The following is a 16,854-nucleotide window of genomic DNA, read 5'->3' on the forward strand; positions in this document are numbered from 1 at the left end:
CACACACACACACACACACACACACACACACACACACACACACACACACACACACACACACACACACACACACACACACACACACAAACACACACACAGCAAGACAATAGGATTAAGTGGTTGGAGTACATCTCATTGTCTTGTTTATTTTTCTATCTTTGTGAAGGTGCAGTGGGTGTCAGTTTACTGAAGCTTTTTTCACTCTATCCCACTGAGATAATTCATTTTAAGTGCCTACAGACTGTGGAGGTTAGGGGTGATCCCAAACAAAGCTGTTTATATATACCAAAAAGCAGGTTCCTGAGTGTTACTGTATAAGTACTGACATAGTAGATCCTTCATTCCCACACAGAAGTCAGATTTTTTGGAATTTGAAATGAGTAGCGTCAATGATATATTGGGAAATACAAGTGAAAGATTTCTACAAGCAAGTGAATACTTGGCAATAAAGTGCTGCTATATTGAATTAGATTTGACTGTATTCCCAGTCCAATGTAGAGCATGGTGCAGTAGCTGATTACTCAGTTTATCAAGTAGCCATAACAAAACGATAAAGCTAAGGAGTGGAGCTGCGAATGCTAAGATAAGTCCGATTCCTTCTCAAGATGGAGGGTGTCGGATTGCAAAATAACAGGGCCCCTTTTTCTGATTTCAAAAGAATGTAGCTCATGGCTTCTTTACAGTACTGTACTTACACTATTCCTACCACTGTATCGTGTATAAGGGCGTGCTTTCATGTACTGACTGAGTCCTCCCTGCATGGTCTAGGATCCCTCTCTCTCTGTTCTTCAGGTCTGCAGGTCAGGGTGCATTGACTGAGAGGAATGTGTGTGGCAGGCAGGCCTGCTGGGTGCGAGTCTCCCTTTTATCTGGTTAAGACGCGGCTGCTTGTCTTAACTGGCATGCTGCACCACCGGGCCGGGCGGCTACACTCAGGGCCCCCTATGCCACCACACACCCATGTCACATACAGCCAGCCAGGGTCCACAACGGGCCAGGAGCCAGAGGCTGACGCCCGACTGTCCCTCCCCATTTTGGTGCCTGTTGGCATGGTGAGGAGTGTTTTCCTTCTGGGAAGGGTGGCTTAAATAAGCATGTGTCAGCTGAGGGCTGGTTTGACAGTGTCAGCACTTCTTCAGTAGTGCTGTGTAAAATGCTAAATGTGCCCGTGTTTGAACCCGCCTGGCCATTTGGCAGCTGTGCAAATAGCGGTGGGGCGATTCAGCCTCCTCCGATGTGGGTTGGCGCTGCTGGACCCAACAGAACAAACAGGTATGCCGAAGTCCATTTCACTCTGCCGAGTAATGGCCAACCAGGATGTTCGATCAAAAGTGCTTTTTGGTGTCTGGTATTTGGTGCTTTGCCCATAGTAATTAGACAGTGTTTAGCTAAACAATGTCTCCATGATGCCAGGCTGCCGTTGTGCCCAGTGGGCACTGAATGCCCAGTCTCCTGAATGGGTCTCAGACTCATCTCATGTGGGGCAGACGTTTCAAAGGCTGGGCTGTTGGTAGAATGGTTGTCTATGAAGAGGAATACTTTACTACTGGCCACAATGACCCAGTGTCTCTGCTGTGAATGGGCTATGATGTCACCCTATCATATCATTAAATGGGTATCTCCTCCCTCCTCCTTCTCCTCCTTCGTTCATTCATCTCTCTGACCGTAGTCCTGCCCTGTTAATCTGTGAAACATTATTGTGCGTGGGCAATATCGGGATGTCTCTCTTGTGACTACACACATTAATTTAGCCTTTCAGAACTTAGTCATAAAAGTAGGCTTGCTACCTTGTGATACATCAGTGTGCTAAATAGTAAGCATATGTGGAGCGAGAGCACAAGAAAGGCATTTGAAGGTGTGGCACATACTGTAAGATATGCTGAAAGCATAGGCATGTGTGGAATCGGGTTGAAAAATTAATTTGGTTGTACTATAAATCTTTTTGAAGTCCAATAACGGTATGTGAACTTCTTGAAAGATGATTTCTTTAGAACTTGTCAAAAACAGAGTAGATTCATCTCTTGGAGTGTAGCCTTCACCAGTAAGCCTTCTCGAGACGCCAACCAAAACAAAGAAACAGCATGTCCACGAGTTAGGTAAGAAGAAGTAACAAGCTTGAAGGTTTTTTACAGCCTCCCCCCTCTCATTCCTCCTCTCCCCCTCTCCTTCCTCTTTTCCATCCCCTCTGTGGGCCACATGAGCATCTCTCAGTCTAACGTCACCTCAGGCCTTGATGTGGCGTCGGCCTGTCTCATCCCAGCCATCTGTCAGTCTCTGCTAATCACTGAGTCACAGCACCCGCCACACCACCGCGTGCAACCGGCTGCCTCCTGCCGCCACAGGCCCTTCCTCTCCCCATTACTCTACATTACTGTGCTGACTGGGAGAGCTAACTGGTGGGCTCCACGGTGCCTCACCAAACCAATAGCTGTGTCTGGAGGTGTGGCCAACCACCTCCCACACGTCCCACCATTCCCTGTGTGTTGCATTACATGTATTTCTGTCCCCATACTGCTGTTTTACAGTTCCCCATCGGGAGGTTGTTTGCCCAGAGTAAACGATGCTTTGTCTGGTATAGACATCAATCTGGTGTCCTCCGAGGACAGCCCAGTCTTTTGCTTACGGCCAGTGGCCCAGATTTTCCTAATTCCCTTTTGTATGCATTTTCTGTTTTCTGCAGACCACCTGTTTTTGGAGTCAGCATTTGGGCTGCTTTTGTAATCAGGCTACTAGTGAACGTCCAATGAGCCACAGACTGCGCTTTAATGTATGTCAACCCTTCTACATCAGAGGGGTATTGACAAGCAGGTCTGCTCTCCTTAGCAGAGAACAATAAGGAAAGCTGTGGCGGGGGAGGAGAGCTGTATGATGTAGGTGAGACTCTGTGGCGCTCTCACGTCGAGTCGAGCGTCAGTGATGCAGGCACAGTCAAATCGGAGGCACATGTGCTCTGCTCTGGCACCCCAAGGAAGGGAGGTTGGGGTTGGGGTTGGGGCTCAGGCTGTGGTTGGTTTGGAGTTGGGTGTTTGTAACAGCTGGATGCCTTAGCTTTTTTATTTATTTATTTCACCTTTATTTAACCAGGTAGACCAGTTGAGAACAAGTTCTCATTTACAACTGCAACCTGGCTCCTTCTCTCTCTTTCTTCATATCTGCATATTTTCGATAGAGTGAGTGGCCTGGCAATCTCCAGACTGAGTGTTGCTAATAACAGTTACTGTGGGCATCTGGAGGAGTCCCAAGGGCCCATTCTATTGAGAACTTGTCGTTGACACCGTTCACTTCCACCACTAAAGAGCTGCTGGGACACAGTCCACTGGCAGTTTCTCATAAAACCACATTAAGAGGTCTCTCTACGTGCTCCTGCCTCAACACTCAGACCTCAGTCTCCAGTGTGTTTTTATGGGAACCTCTGAGGAATAAATTACAAATAGTGAGTAAATGACAACATTCTTTTAGAAAGCCAAATTTCTTGCGTCATGTTTACTCACATCAAGAGGAACACAATGTTAAGTCCAGTCATTCTTTGACAGTGTGAGTCACATCTGCTCAATGTTTTGCCTATACCTGCATTTGGATGAGTGTGTGAGTGAGTGTAAGGGTTTGTACGCTTGCGTGCATATTTTTCATGAGTTGTTACACATCATTTGATCAGCACACACACAGCTATATCTCTCTGAAGTGTTGCATTGCATCAAAAACCACCTATATTGAGATAGAGGTAAATAAAAACAGTAACCAGACATTTGATGTGTTTTACAAACACTAATTTCAACTCGAAAACAACACTGTTCCATCCAAAATAGAGAGTAATTCAACTCTTTGACCTCCAACCATTTTCTAAAGGGGCCACAGTCATTTTCGGTCCCACTAAAGGCATCCAAGAAAGCTGTCAGAAACACATTAGTGATTGTAAAACACCAGAGAAATGTATGGCACGCAACAGGAAAACAATGTGGTCTGCAGGGAATTTATTTATCCAATATCCATCTGTCGCCCATGCTTTAGAATGAGCAGAGCACATTAAGCTGTGTGATGTAGAATTGTATCCATGGCTCATAGTGTTTGTGTGCGTAGAATGTCACAAAGAGAACTGTCGAATGAATGAATATTCCATTAATATGACGGATTCCCCCTACTTTCAGTCGGTATCGCTTCCCGCCATATTTCAGAATGGTGTCAGGAAACTGTAGTCACGGAATGTTGCAGTTTAGACTGAAAAGGGGCCAGGCATGGTGGGTTTGTTAGAAGAATGCAAGCGAGCGAGTAAACTGTTTGTCAGATATTTTGTGTGTTTGCTTTAACGCCTAAACAGTTCCCCCAGAGCATCCCCTGTGTGTTTACAGCAGGGCTGGGGCCAGGGAAAGCTGCTACATGCCGCTAATCTCACACCACCTGCTCTGCTCTCTAGCATGTACTCTAACAGCTAGCCAGAGCCCTGGTTAACTCACAAACAACATAGAACAGACTTCTCCTGCTTTTATCCCTTGATCCTTGCCTTGGGTGGATTGGAGGGTTGTGAAATGCTGAAATGTGCTGTAGGTGTTTTTCATAGAGAGTTGGGGCATTGCACAATCTGTGTATGTAGTTTTGCAGAGTGAGACATTTTGTAACCCAGTCGTTACTTCTATTTTGAAGACGCATAAAACCATCTGGTCTTTCTCTATGATTGAAGCATCGAGTATATGATCGTGAGCAGCATAGATGGTGACCATGAGCCCTTAGTAAGAGCTTTGTCTCGGTTTTATCCCTTCTGCAGAAAGCAGGGAATTTCCACCAGCTTTCAAGAGAAATACACTCCACCAGGCATAGCCAGCGATCAATTGAAAAAGGCAGCTAATGTCATCACGCAAGAACTAAGACTGGTAAACAATATGGAGTTAATGCACTTACTACACATCAGAAACTAATGTGATTTCAAAGATAGAGAAGAGAGAGAAAGAGAGAAGAGCAGCTATGGGGCATTAGTCTCTGTTAGCATGAGAGTGGTGTTCCTTGAGAGCTATGTGTTTGTGTTGTAAAGAGAGACAGACAGACTGAAGAGTAGTTTCAGGTCTGGTCAACAGTAGTAGTAGTTATGGGTCTGGTCAACAGTAGTAGTAGTTACAAGTCTGGTCAACAGTAGCAGTAGTTTCAGGTCTGGTCAACAGTAGTAGTAGCTATATGTCTGGTCAACAGTAGTAGTAGTTACAAGTCTGCTCAACAGTAGTAGTAGTTACAAGTCTGGTCAACAGTAGTAGTAGTTACAGGTCTGGTCAACAGTAGTAGTAGTTACAAGTCTGGTCAACAGTAGTAGTAGTTACAAGTCTGGTCAACAGTAGTAGTAGTTACAAGTCTGGTCAACAGTAGTAGTAGTTACAAGTCTGCTCAACAGTAGTAGTAGTTACAAGTCTGCTCAACAGTAGTAGTAGTTACAAGTCTGGTCAACAGTAGTAGTAGTTACAAGTCTGGTCAACAGTAGTAGTAGTTACAAGTCTGGTCAACAGTAGTATTAGTTACAAGTCTGGTCAACAGTAGTAGTAGTTACGGGTCTGGTAAACAGTAGTAGTAGTTACGGGTCTGGTCAACAGTAGTAGTAGTTACAGGTCTGGTCAACAGTAGTAGTAGTTATGGGTCTGGTCAACAGTAGTAGTAGTTACAAGTCTGGTCAACAGTAGTAGTAGTTATGGGTCTGGTAAACAGTAGTAGTAGTTACAGGTCTGGTCAACAGTAGTATTAGTTACAAGTCTGGTCAACAGTAGTAGTAGTTACAGGTCTGGCCAACAGTAGTATTAGTTACAAGTCTGGTCAACAGTAGTAGTAGTTATGGGTCTGGTAAACAGTAGTAGTAGTTACAGGTCTGGTCAACAGTAGTATTAGTTACAAGTCTGGTCAACAGTAGTGGTAGTTACAGGTCTGGTCAACAGTAGTATTAGTTACAAGTCTGGTCAACAGTAGTAGTAGTTACAGGTCTGGTAAACAGTAGCAGTAGTTACAGGTCTGGTCAACAGTAGTAGTAGTTATGGGTCTGGTCAACAGTAGTAGTAATTACAGGTCTGGTCAACAGTAGTAGTAGTTACAGGTCTGGTAAACAGTAGTAGTAGTTACAGGTCTGGTAAACAGTAGTAGTATTTTGTAACTGTTTTATTTATTTCACCTTTATTTAACCAGGTAGGCTAGTTTGAGAACAAGTTCTCATTTGCGACTGCGACCTGGCCAAGATAAAGCAAAGCAGTTTGACACATAAAACAACACAGAGTTACACATGGAATAAACAAACATATAATCAATAATACAGTAGAAAAAGTAGATATACAGTGAGTGCAAATGAGGTAGGATAAGGGAGGTAAGGCAATAAATAGGCCATGGTGGCAAAGTAATTACAATATAGCAATTAAACACTGGGATGGTAGAATGTGCAGAAAAGGAATGTGCAAGTAGAGATACTGCGTTGCAAATAAGCAAGATAAATAAATAAATACAGTATGGGGATGAGGTAGTTGGATGGGCTATTTACAGATGGGGTATGTACAGGTGCAGTGATCTGTGAGCTGCTCTGACAGCTGGTGCTTAAAGCTAGTGAGGGAGATAAGAGTCTCCAGCTTTAGTGATTTTTGCAGTTCGTTGCAGTCATTGGCAGCAGAGAACTGGAAGGAGAGGCGGCCAAATGAAGAATTGGCTTTGGGGGTGACCAGTGAGATATACCTGCTGGAGCGTGTGCTACGGGTGGGTGCTGCTATGGTGACCAGTGAGCTGAGATAAGGCGGGGCTTTACCTAGCAGAGACTTGTAGATGACCTGGAGCCAGTGGGTTTGACGATGAGTTTGAAGCGAGGGCCAGCCAACGAGAGCATACAGGTCGCAGTGGTTGGTAGTATATGGGACTTTGGTGACAAAACGGATGGCACTGTGATAGACTGCATCCAATTTGTTGAGTAGAGTGTTGGAGGCTATTTTGTAAAGGACATCTCCAAAGTCGAGGATCGGTAGGATGGTCAGTTTTACGAGGGTATGTTTGGCAGCATCGGTAAAGGATGCTTTGTTGGGAAATAGGAAGCCAATTCTAGATTTAATTTTGGATTGGATATGTTTAATGTCAGACTGGAAGGAGAGTTTACAGTCTAACTAGACACCTAGGTATTTGTAGTTGTCCACATATTCTAAGTCAGACCTGTCCAGAGTAGTGATGCTGGACGGGCGGGCAGGTGTGGGCAGCGATCGGTTGAAAAGCATGCATTTAGTTTTACTTGCATTTAAGAGCAGTTGGAGGCCACAGAAGGAGAGTTGTATGGCATTGAAGCTCGTCTGGAGGTTAGTTAACACAGTGTCCAAAGAAGGGCCAGAAGTATACAGAATGGTGTCGTCTGCGTAGATGTGGATCAAAGATTCACCAGCAGCAAGAGCGACATCATTGATGTATACAGAGAAGAGAGTCGGCCCAAGAATTGAACCCTGTTGCATCCCCATAGAGACTGCCAGAGGTTCAGGCAACAGGCCCTCCGATTTGACACACTGAACTCTATCAGAGAAGAAGTTGGTGAACCAGGCGAGGCAATCATTTGAGAAACCAAGGCTGTTGAGTCTGCCAATAAGAATGTTGTGATTGACAGAGTTGAAAGCCTTAGCCAGGTCGATGAATATGGCTGCACAGTAATGTCTCTTATCCATGTCGTTTAGGACCTTGAGCGTGGCTGAGGTGCACCCATGACCAGCTCTGAAACCAGATTTCATAGCGGAGAAGGTACAGTGGGATTCGAAATGGTCCGTAATCTGTTTGTTAACTTGGCCTTCGAAGACCTTAGAAAGGCAGGGTAGGATAGATATAGGGCTGTAGCAGTTTGGGTCTAGAATATCTCCCCCTTTGAAGAGGGGGATGACCGGGGAAGCTTTCCAATCTATGGGAATCTCAGACGATATGAAAGAGAGGTTGAACAGGCTAGTAATAGTGGTTGCAACAATTTTGGCAGACAATTTTAGAAAGAGAGGGTCCAGATTGTCTAGCCCGGCTGATTTGTAGGGGTCCAGATTTTGCAGCTAGTAGTTACTGGTCTGGTCAACAGTAGTAGTAGTTACAGGTCTGGTCAACAGTTGTAGTAGTTTCAGGTCTGGTCAACAGTACTGGTAGTTACAAGTCTGGTCAACAGTAATAGTAGTTACAGGTCTGGTCAACAGTAGTATTAGTTACAAGTCTGGTCAACAGTAGTAGTAGTTACAGGTCTTGTCAACAGTAGTAGTAGTAACAGGTCTGGTCAACAGTAGTAGTAGTTACAGGTCTGGTCAACAGTTGTAGTAGTTTCAGGTCTGGTCAACAGTACTGGTAGTTACAAGTCTGCTCAACAGTAGTAGTAGTTACAAGTCTGCTCAACAGTAGTAGTAGTTACAAGTCTGGTCAACAGTAGTAGTAGTTACAAGTCTGGTCAACAGTAGTAGTAGTTACAAGTCTGGTCAACAGTAGTAGTAGTTACAAGTCTGGTCAACAGTAGTATTAGTTACAAGTCTGGTCAACAGTAGTAGTAGTTACGGGTCTGGTAAACAGTAGTAGTAGTTACGGGTCTGGTCAACAGTAGTAGTAGTTACAGGTCTGGTCAACAGTAGTAGTAGTTATGGGTCTGGTCAACAGTAGTAGTAGTTACAAGTCTGGTCAACAGTAGTAGTAGTTATGGGTCTGGTAAACAGTAGTAGTAGTTACAGGTCTGGTCAACAGTAGTATTAGTTACAAGTCTGGTCAACAGTAGTAGTAGTTACAGGTCTGGTCAACAGTAGTATTAGTTACAAGTCTGGTCAACAGTAGTAGTAGTTATGGGTCTGGTAAACAGTAGTAGTAGTTACAGGTCTGGTCAACAGTAGTATTAGTTACAAGTCTGGTCAACAGTAGTGGTAGTTACAGGTCTGGTCAACAGTAGTATTAGTTACAAGTCTGGTCAACAGTAGTAGTAGTTACAGGTCTGGTAAACAGTAGCAGTAGTTACAGGTCTGGTCAACAGTAGTAGTAGTTATGGGTCTGGTCAACAGTAGTAGTAGTTATGGGTCTGGTCAACAGTAGTAGTAGTTACAGGTCTGGTCAACAGTTGTAGTAGTTTCAGGTCTGGTCAACAGTACTGGTAGTTACAAGTCTGGTCAACAGTAATAGTAGTTACAGGTTTGGTCAACTGTGGTTGTAGTTACAGGTCTGGTCAACAGTAATAGTAGTTACAGGTCTGGTCAACAGTACTGGTAGTTACAAGTCTGGTCAACAGTAATAGTAGTTACAGGTCTGGTCAACAGTAGTATTAGTTACAAGTCTGGTCAACAGTAGTAGTAGTTACAGGTCTTGTCAACAGTAGTAGTAGTAACAGGTCTGGTCAACAGTAGTAGTAGTTACAGGTCTGGTCAACAGTTGTAGTAGTTTCAGGTCTGGTCAACAGTACTGGTAGTTACAAGTCTGGTCAACAGTAATAGTAGTTACAGGTCTGGTCAACAGTAATAGTAGTTACAGGTCTGGTCAACAGTAGTAGTAGTTACTTGTCTGGTCAACAGGAGTAGTAATAACAGGTCTGGTCAACAGTAGTAGTAGTTACAGGTCTGGTCAACAGTAATAGTAGTTACAGGTCTGGTCAACAGGAGTAGTATTTACGGGTCTGGTCAACAGTATTAGTAGTAACAGGTCTTGTGAACAGTAGGAGTAGTAACAGGTCTGGTCAACGGTAGTAGTAGTTACAGGTCTGGTCAACAGTAGTAGTAGTTACAGGTCTGGTCAACAGTTGTAGTAGTTACAAGTCTAGTCAACAGTAGTAGTAGTTACAGGTCTGGTCAACAGTAGTAGTAGTTACAGGTCTGGTCAATAGTAGTAGTAGTTATAGGTCTGGTCAACAGTAGTAGTAGTTACAGGTCTGGTCAACAGTAGTAGTAGTTATAGGTCTGGTCAACAGTAGTAGTAGTTATAGGTCTGGTCAACAGTAGTAGTAGTTACAGGTCTGGTCAACAGTAGTAGTAGTTATAGGTCTGGTCAACAGTAGTAGTAGTTACAGGTCTGGTCAACAGTAGTAGTAGTTATGGGTCTGGTCAACAGTAGTAGTAGTTACAGGTCTGGTCAACAGTAGTAGTAGTTACGGGTCTGGTCAACAGTAGTAGTAGTTACAGGTCTGGTCAACAGTAGTAGTAGTTACAAGTCTGGTCAACAGTAGTAGTAGTTACAAGTCTGGTCAACAGTAGTGATAGTTACAGGTCTGGTCAACAGTAGTAGTAGTTACAGGTCTGGTCAACAGTAATAGTAGTTACAGGTCTGGTCAACAGTAGTAGTAGTTACAGGTCTGGTCAACAGTAGTAGTAGTTATGGGTCTGGTCAACAGTAGTAGTAGTTACAGGTCTGGTCAACAGTAGTAGTAGTTACAGGTCTGGTCAACAGTAGTAGTAGTTACAGGTCTGGTCAACAGTAGTAGTAGTTACAGGTCTGGTCAACAGTAGTAGTAGTTACAGGTCTGGTAAACAGTAGTAGTAGTAACGGGTCTGGTCAACAGTAGCAGTAGTTACAGGTCTGGTCAACAGTAGTAGTAGTTACGGGTCTGGTCAACAGTAGTAATAGATACAGGTCTGGTCAACAGTAGTAGTAGTTACAGGTCTGGTAAACAGTAGTAGTAGTAACGGGTCTGGTCAACAGTAGTAATAGTTACAGGTCTGGTCAACAGTAGTAATAGTTACAGGTCTGGTCAACAGTAGTAGTAGTTACAGGTCTGGTCAACAGTAGTAGTAGTTACAGGTCTGGTCAACAGTAGTAGTAGTTATAGGTCTGGTCAACAGTAGTAGTAGTTACAGGTCTGGTCAACAGTAGTAGTAGTAACAGGTCTGGTCAACAGTAATAGTAGTTACAGGTCTGGTCAACAGTAGTAGTAGTTACGGGTCTGGTAAACAGTAGTAGTAGTTACAGGTCTGGTCAACAGTAGTAGTAGTTACAGGTCTGGTCAACAGTAGTAGTAGTTACAGGTCTGGTCAACAGTAGTAGTAGTTATGGGTCTGGTCAACAGTAGTAGTAATTATGGGTCTGGTCAACAGTAGTAGTAGTTACAGGTCTGGTCAACAGTAGTAGTAGTTACAGGTCTGGTCAACAGTAGTAGTAGTTACAGGTCTGGTCAACAGTTGTAGTAGTTACAGGTCTGGTCAACAGTAGTAGTAGTTACAGGTCTGGTCAACAGTAGTAGTAGTTACAGGTCTGGTCAACAGTAGTAGTAGTAACAGGTCTGGTCAACAGTAATAGTAGTTACAGGTCTGGTCAACAGTAGTAGTAGTTACGGGTCTGGTAAACAGTAGTAGTAGTTACAGGTCTGGTCAACAGTAGTAGTAGTTACAGGTCTGGTCAACAGTAGTAGTAGTTACAGGTCTGGTCAACAGTAGTAGTAGTTATGGGTCTGGTCAACAGTAGTAGTAATTATGGGTCTGGTCAACAGTAGTAGTAGTTACAGGTCTGGTCAACAGTAGTAGTAGTTACAGGTCTGGTCAACAGTAGTAGTAGTTACAGGTCTGGTCAACAGTTGTAGTAGTTACAGGTCTGGTCAACAGTAGTAGTAGTTACAGGTCTGGTCAACAGTAGTAGTAGTTACAGGTCTGGTCAACAGGAGTAGTAGTTACAGGTCTGGTCAACAGTAATAGTAGTTACAGGTCTGGTAAACAGTAGTAGTAGTTATGGGTCTGGTCAACAGTAGTAGTAGTTACAGTTTTGGTCAACAGGAGTAGTAGTTACAGGTCTGGTCAACAGTAATAGTAGTTACAGGTCTGGTCAACAGTAATAGTAGTTACAGGTCTGGTCAACAGTAGTAGTAGTTACAGGTCTGGTCAACAGTAGTAGTAGTTACAGGTCTGGTCAACAGTAGTAGTAGTTATGGGTCTGGTCAACAGTAGTAGTAGTAGGGCCTCCCGGGTGGCGCAGTGGTCTAGGGCACTGCATCGCAGTGCTAACTGCGCCACCAGAGTCTCTGGGTTCGCGCCCAGGCTCTGTCGCAGCCGGCCGCGACCGGGAGGTCCGTGGGGCGACGCACAATTGGCATAGCGTCGTCCGGGGTAGGGAGGGTTTGGCCGGTAGGGATATCCTTGTCTCATCGCGCTCCAGCGACTCCTGTGGCGGGCCGGGCGCAGTGTGCGCCAACCAAGGGGGCCAGTTACACGGTGTTTCCTCCGACACATTGGTGCGGCTGGCTTCCGGGTTGGAGGCGCGCTGTGTTAAAGAAGCAGTACGGCTGGTTGGGTTGTGCTTCGGAGGACGCATGGCTTTCGACCTTCGTCTCTCCCGAGCCCGTACGGGAGTTGTAGCGATGAGACAAGGTAGTAATTACTAGCGATTGGATACCACGAAAAATTGGGGAGGAAATGGGATAAAAATTAAATAAATAAAAAAATAAAAAAATAAAAAAAACAGTAGTAGTAGTTATGGGTCTGGTCAACAGTAGTAGTAGTTACAGGTCTGGTCAACAGTAGTAGTAGTTACAGGTCTGGTCAACAGTAGTAGTAGTTACAGGTCTGGTCAACAGTATTAGTAGTTACAGGTCTGGTCAACAGTAGTATTAGTTACAAGTCTGGTCAACAGTAGTAGTAGTTACAAGTCTGGTCAACAGTAGTAGTAGTTACAGGTCTGGTCAACAGTAGTAGTAGTTATGGGTCTGGTCAACAGTAGTAGTAGTTATGGGTCTGGTCAACAGTAGTAGTAGTTACAGGTCTGGTCAACAGTAGTAGTAGTTACAGGTCTGGTCAACAGTAGTATTAGTTACAAGTCTGGTCAACAGTAGTAGTAGTTACAGGTCTGGTCAACAGTGGTAGTAGTTACGGGTCTGGTCAACAGTAGTAGTAGTTACAGGTCTGGTCAACAGTAGTAGTAGTTACGGGTCTGGTCAACAGTAGTAGTAGTTACAGGTCTGGTCTGGAGGCTGAGCACCACAGGCTTGTGAAGGGAGTGGGCGCCCAGCAGACAGCGGTGGAGCCCTAAGAATAGCAACCGTGTTTCAACAGGATGAAATGGACGGCTAGATGAATGAGGGGATAGCCCCAGCCTGTGACCTCAGAGCAGCGCCTGGGCTGGCCCTCATCTGGCCCTGGCCCACTGTCGGTCCTGCTGTAACACCACTACTCTACCGGCCCGGCAACCTCCTCTAGCGAGTGGCAAGCAGCCACTTCTATTCCTGTCTCTGGCCCTGGCCCTCACATGGAATTCCAAATAGCGACAGAACAAGCGGACCTCTCAGGACTTAGAGTGCCCTCTGACCCCCCCCCCCCACCCACCACTTATTTCCCCTGCTGCTCTACTCTGCAGGGCTGAATGGTCTCTCTTTATGTCAGCGGGGTTTATGACCCTGTGCTCCCAGACTGGGACTGATACAAATCTCCATCAAAGCCTCTCTCAGATAGCAGCGTCACCTCTGGACAGGGGGTCCCTGAGTTGGTTGGACCCCCTGGTGGTACCCACCACCGCTGCCTAATAAACCATAAAGCCTCAGAGGGATATTTTCGTTAAAGGGGTTAACCTGGGTTGGCCCTGAAAGGCCCAACCCGCTCAACCCACTTCTCACCTCTCTCTCTCTCTCTCTGGGAAGTGACACCTTACCCTCAGGAAGTGGAGCCAGTCGCATACATAAATACAGCCGTACCACCCACAAAGCGCTGCAGAGAGAGAGAAAGAGAAAGACAGGTGTATTGTCAGCCAAAGATGTTAATCTCACATTAGACTGAACTAAATCAGCCCTTTATGGCTTTAAAAGCATTTCACTGCTGAAATATCTGACAGTCCACTGAATAGCCCCGTAGACGTCCTCCCTTCTTTGATTGCACACCAACTCTCTTTCTCTCTCACACACAATGACAGACCTAAATGGACACCCACACATTCATACACACTCAGTCTAGGTCTATTTATAGCCACATGATAGCACAGTGCTTCTTTCTCCCATTGTGTCAGTAGAAGTTTCATGCTCCATGCATGTCGTTGCATCATCTGAAGCAGAGGCAGCATCGTAGCAGGGGGTTTATGAATGAACACAGCAGTCTCAGCCAGAGGCAGGGTGATGGCACCATTCCCACTCTGATGTCAGACAGAGGGAGCACTCTGAGGCCTCCCTTTTCATTCATCTCCCCCCAGTCAGTCCTGTGATCGACTCACATTACAGCTCAATGACTCATCCTTCCACTCTCCCTCCACTCCACTCCCCTCACCCACTCTACCCCACCCTGACTTGCCCTGCCCCGCCCCAGCCCCACCACGTTTCCTTAGGGCCATGGCCCTGGCCTCGCTCCGGCGCACAGGCGAAGAAGGCTACTAATTCGGTTGACGTGTGTCTCCCTCCTCCTATTCCCCGCTGCTAATAGACCTGTGGGCCAGAGGTGTGAACTGGAACCTTTGTCTGCAGGGAAGGTTAGGAGTGGGGGAAGAGGGATGCTTTTCCGGCACGCACAGCATCTATTCAGTGGGCGTCTGTGGGGACAGATATCATTGTGGCACACCAACCAGTGACTATCAATATATTTTACAGTAAATCTACAGGACATCTCTCTCCCGCTGTCTGTCAATGATAATCTAGTCCCATTTTACATACCACTTCTAATAAAAAATGTAATGATCCATATTTTTTCCTAATTGTTGGGCAATAAGACTATTTACCATAAGCCACATGCAGGCACGGTCCTCCCTCTCTCCAATGTAATCTAAGTTGTGGGTGTCATAGATCACCAACCTTACCCTCCTTCTGTCATAATCACACTACATATTAAACCCAATCACACTGTCAGTCCACTAAATGGATGGGTCTTATCCTATGATAGACTACCACTCTGTGTGTGCAGGTGGCTGGCTAACTCTCAGTGATTAACTCTCAGTGATACTGACCCTGCCTAACCTGCCCTAATCAGACTCCCAGGCATTGAAACCATATCACAGCCTCATAATTTAGCAGAGACTCTATACCCAAGCCAGCCTCCCCAGTTATTATATATACAGTACATTAGCTATCTTACAGAGAACTGCATTTAAAGTTAAAACATGAATGTTATGCAGTTCAGACACTCTGGTTAAGTCATAACCAATATTAATCTTATCTGGGGTTTTTAAAACTGCCTGTTTCAGCTGGTGGGTGTCTGTACAATATGAACCCCCACCTGCTCCCCCAGAGGGAGCTGTGTGTCTTTGATGGGGCCCTGGTTTTAAGACAGCTTTAGGCCTGCGAAGCCCAGCGTGGGGATGGCGAGAGGGCAGCGCGAGCTGGTTCCAAAGTGCAGACAAACGCCACTCGATCCATGTAAAATAAACTTCAACATTCTCTCTGTCTTTGTCTTTGATAGATATCAAAGCCCAGGCACAGTCTGACTCTGAGCATGCTCCATCTCATCTCAGCCAGCGAGCGCTCTCCACTAGCGCTATCTAACCCTACGTAGTTACTCAACAACCAGCCGTCTCGGTGGAGATGGTCAAGACGACCGTGCAGTCAGGGACATGGTGTAGGCTATACAGTCAGGTCTCGTTTTATTTTAATTTCAGAAAGGGCCTTGTCTGACAATAGCCTCTTCAGTCTTTTGTAATATGATACTAAAATACCATGATACTGTAGAAATGCGTAACCAAGCCAATAGAGTGGTTACTGTAATATGTAGTATAATCAGGACTTCCAAATGGAGAGAGAGGGAGCCTAATCGAATCACACACCGGCAGTGTTATGGTTCGCTTCCATTTGGGCATTCTGCATCATTTGGCATGTCAGCTTCCAGCGGTTAGACAGAGCGAGAGAGAGCCTTGGGTTCCAGACGGGCAGCGTTGAGTTACAGTTCCACAGCCCACAGAGGAACGACAGCTGTTGTGCATTCCAGACGAAGTCGGGAACGTCGATGGGCAGTGAAAACACGCATGAACTGCACATCGCCACGGCCTCCCCTTCGCTGGGCTGGCAGATCAAACCAGGGCAGAGATGCCAGAACATTTATGGCATCGAGAGACAGCAGAGGGGTGACAAAACGTCTCCAGCCTCCCTCCGGGCCTGCTTGTGATCTGGTAGTTTACCTCACACGGCGAGGGGTGATAGAGACAGAGTGACATACAGCCGTGGTAATCATTTATGCCTTTTTTTGTTATGAAATGTGGTGATTTATATATTCATTCACAATAGACTGTCACAGTCATTGTCTGTCTGTCTGTCTGTCTGTCTGTCTGTCTGCCTGTCTGTCTGTGTTTGTCTCTCTCTCTCTCTTTCCATGTCTTAGTTTTTTCTGTTGCTGTCTTGATCCAAGTAAAGTTTTAGCACAAGTCTAGCGCTCCTGCCCTGGGGGCTTTCCCTCTCCCCCTCCCTCCATCCACCCCTCTGTAGCCTGGTAGAGTCTAATTAGATCAGTGCGAGTCATCAGGCACTGTTTAAAGGCATCAAAGAGTGCTCTGTCTCATGCTGAGTGCCCACTGGCTGTGAGGGGAGAACAGTGGGCCTATGTGTCCGGGACCACAGAGACACTCACCCTCCACCCACCCCCCTCGACCCCTTACCCCCACCCCCTCCAGCCTGGCAGGGCTCAGCGTGACATCATCACCTCGTCCCTGACCTCTGGGGGGAAAGGGGCATAAGAGGTCACAGTGATAGGTATCAGCCCCACTGTGAGTCCTACCCACTGGGTCCCCAGTGAGAATGGCTTCTACCTTGTCCATATGTGAGGCATTCATGTATTATATTGCCAAACAAACAACTGTTTGCTTTGAGGCACTTGGACAACACGGACAGCGGAAGCTGGAGCATGTGTTGTTGGTGTGCACGTGTATGTGACCATAGCGTTTGCGGCAGCTGCCATAGTATAATTGATTCTCTCCCAAGTCGATACACTGTCTGTCTGGACAGGATGTAATTGTTCAGCCAAGTGGTTCATCACGGCGGCTGTGTGTGTGTGTGTG

At 45.7% G+C, this 16,854-nt stretch overlaps 1 protein-coding gene across 2 annotated transcripts in view; it reads left to right on the top strand.

Moving 5' to 3' along the window:
- The window catches only part of LOC129822114 (protein C-ets-1), a 51,059-nt gene that overhangs the window by 18,584 nt on the left and 15,621 nt on the right, over positions 1-16,854 (top strand). The gene's annotated exons all lie outside the window — the stretch shown is intronic.

This window comes from Salvelinus fontinalis, chromosome 24 (genome assembly GCF_029448725.1).
Source record: "Salvelinus fontinalis isolate EN_2023a chromosome 24, ASM2944872v1, whole genome shotgun sequence".
Taxonomy (NCBI): Eukaryota; Metazoa; Chordata; class Actinopteri; order Salmoniformes; family Salmonidae; genus Salvelinus; species Salvelinus fontinalis.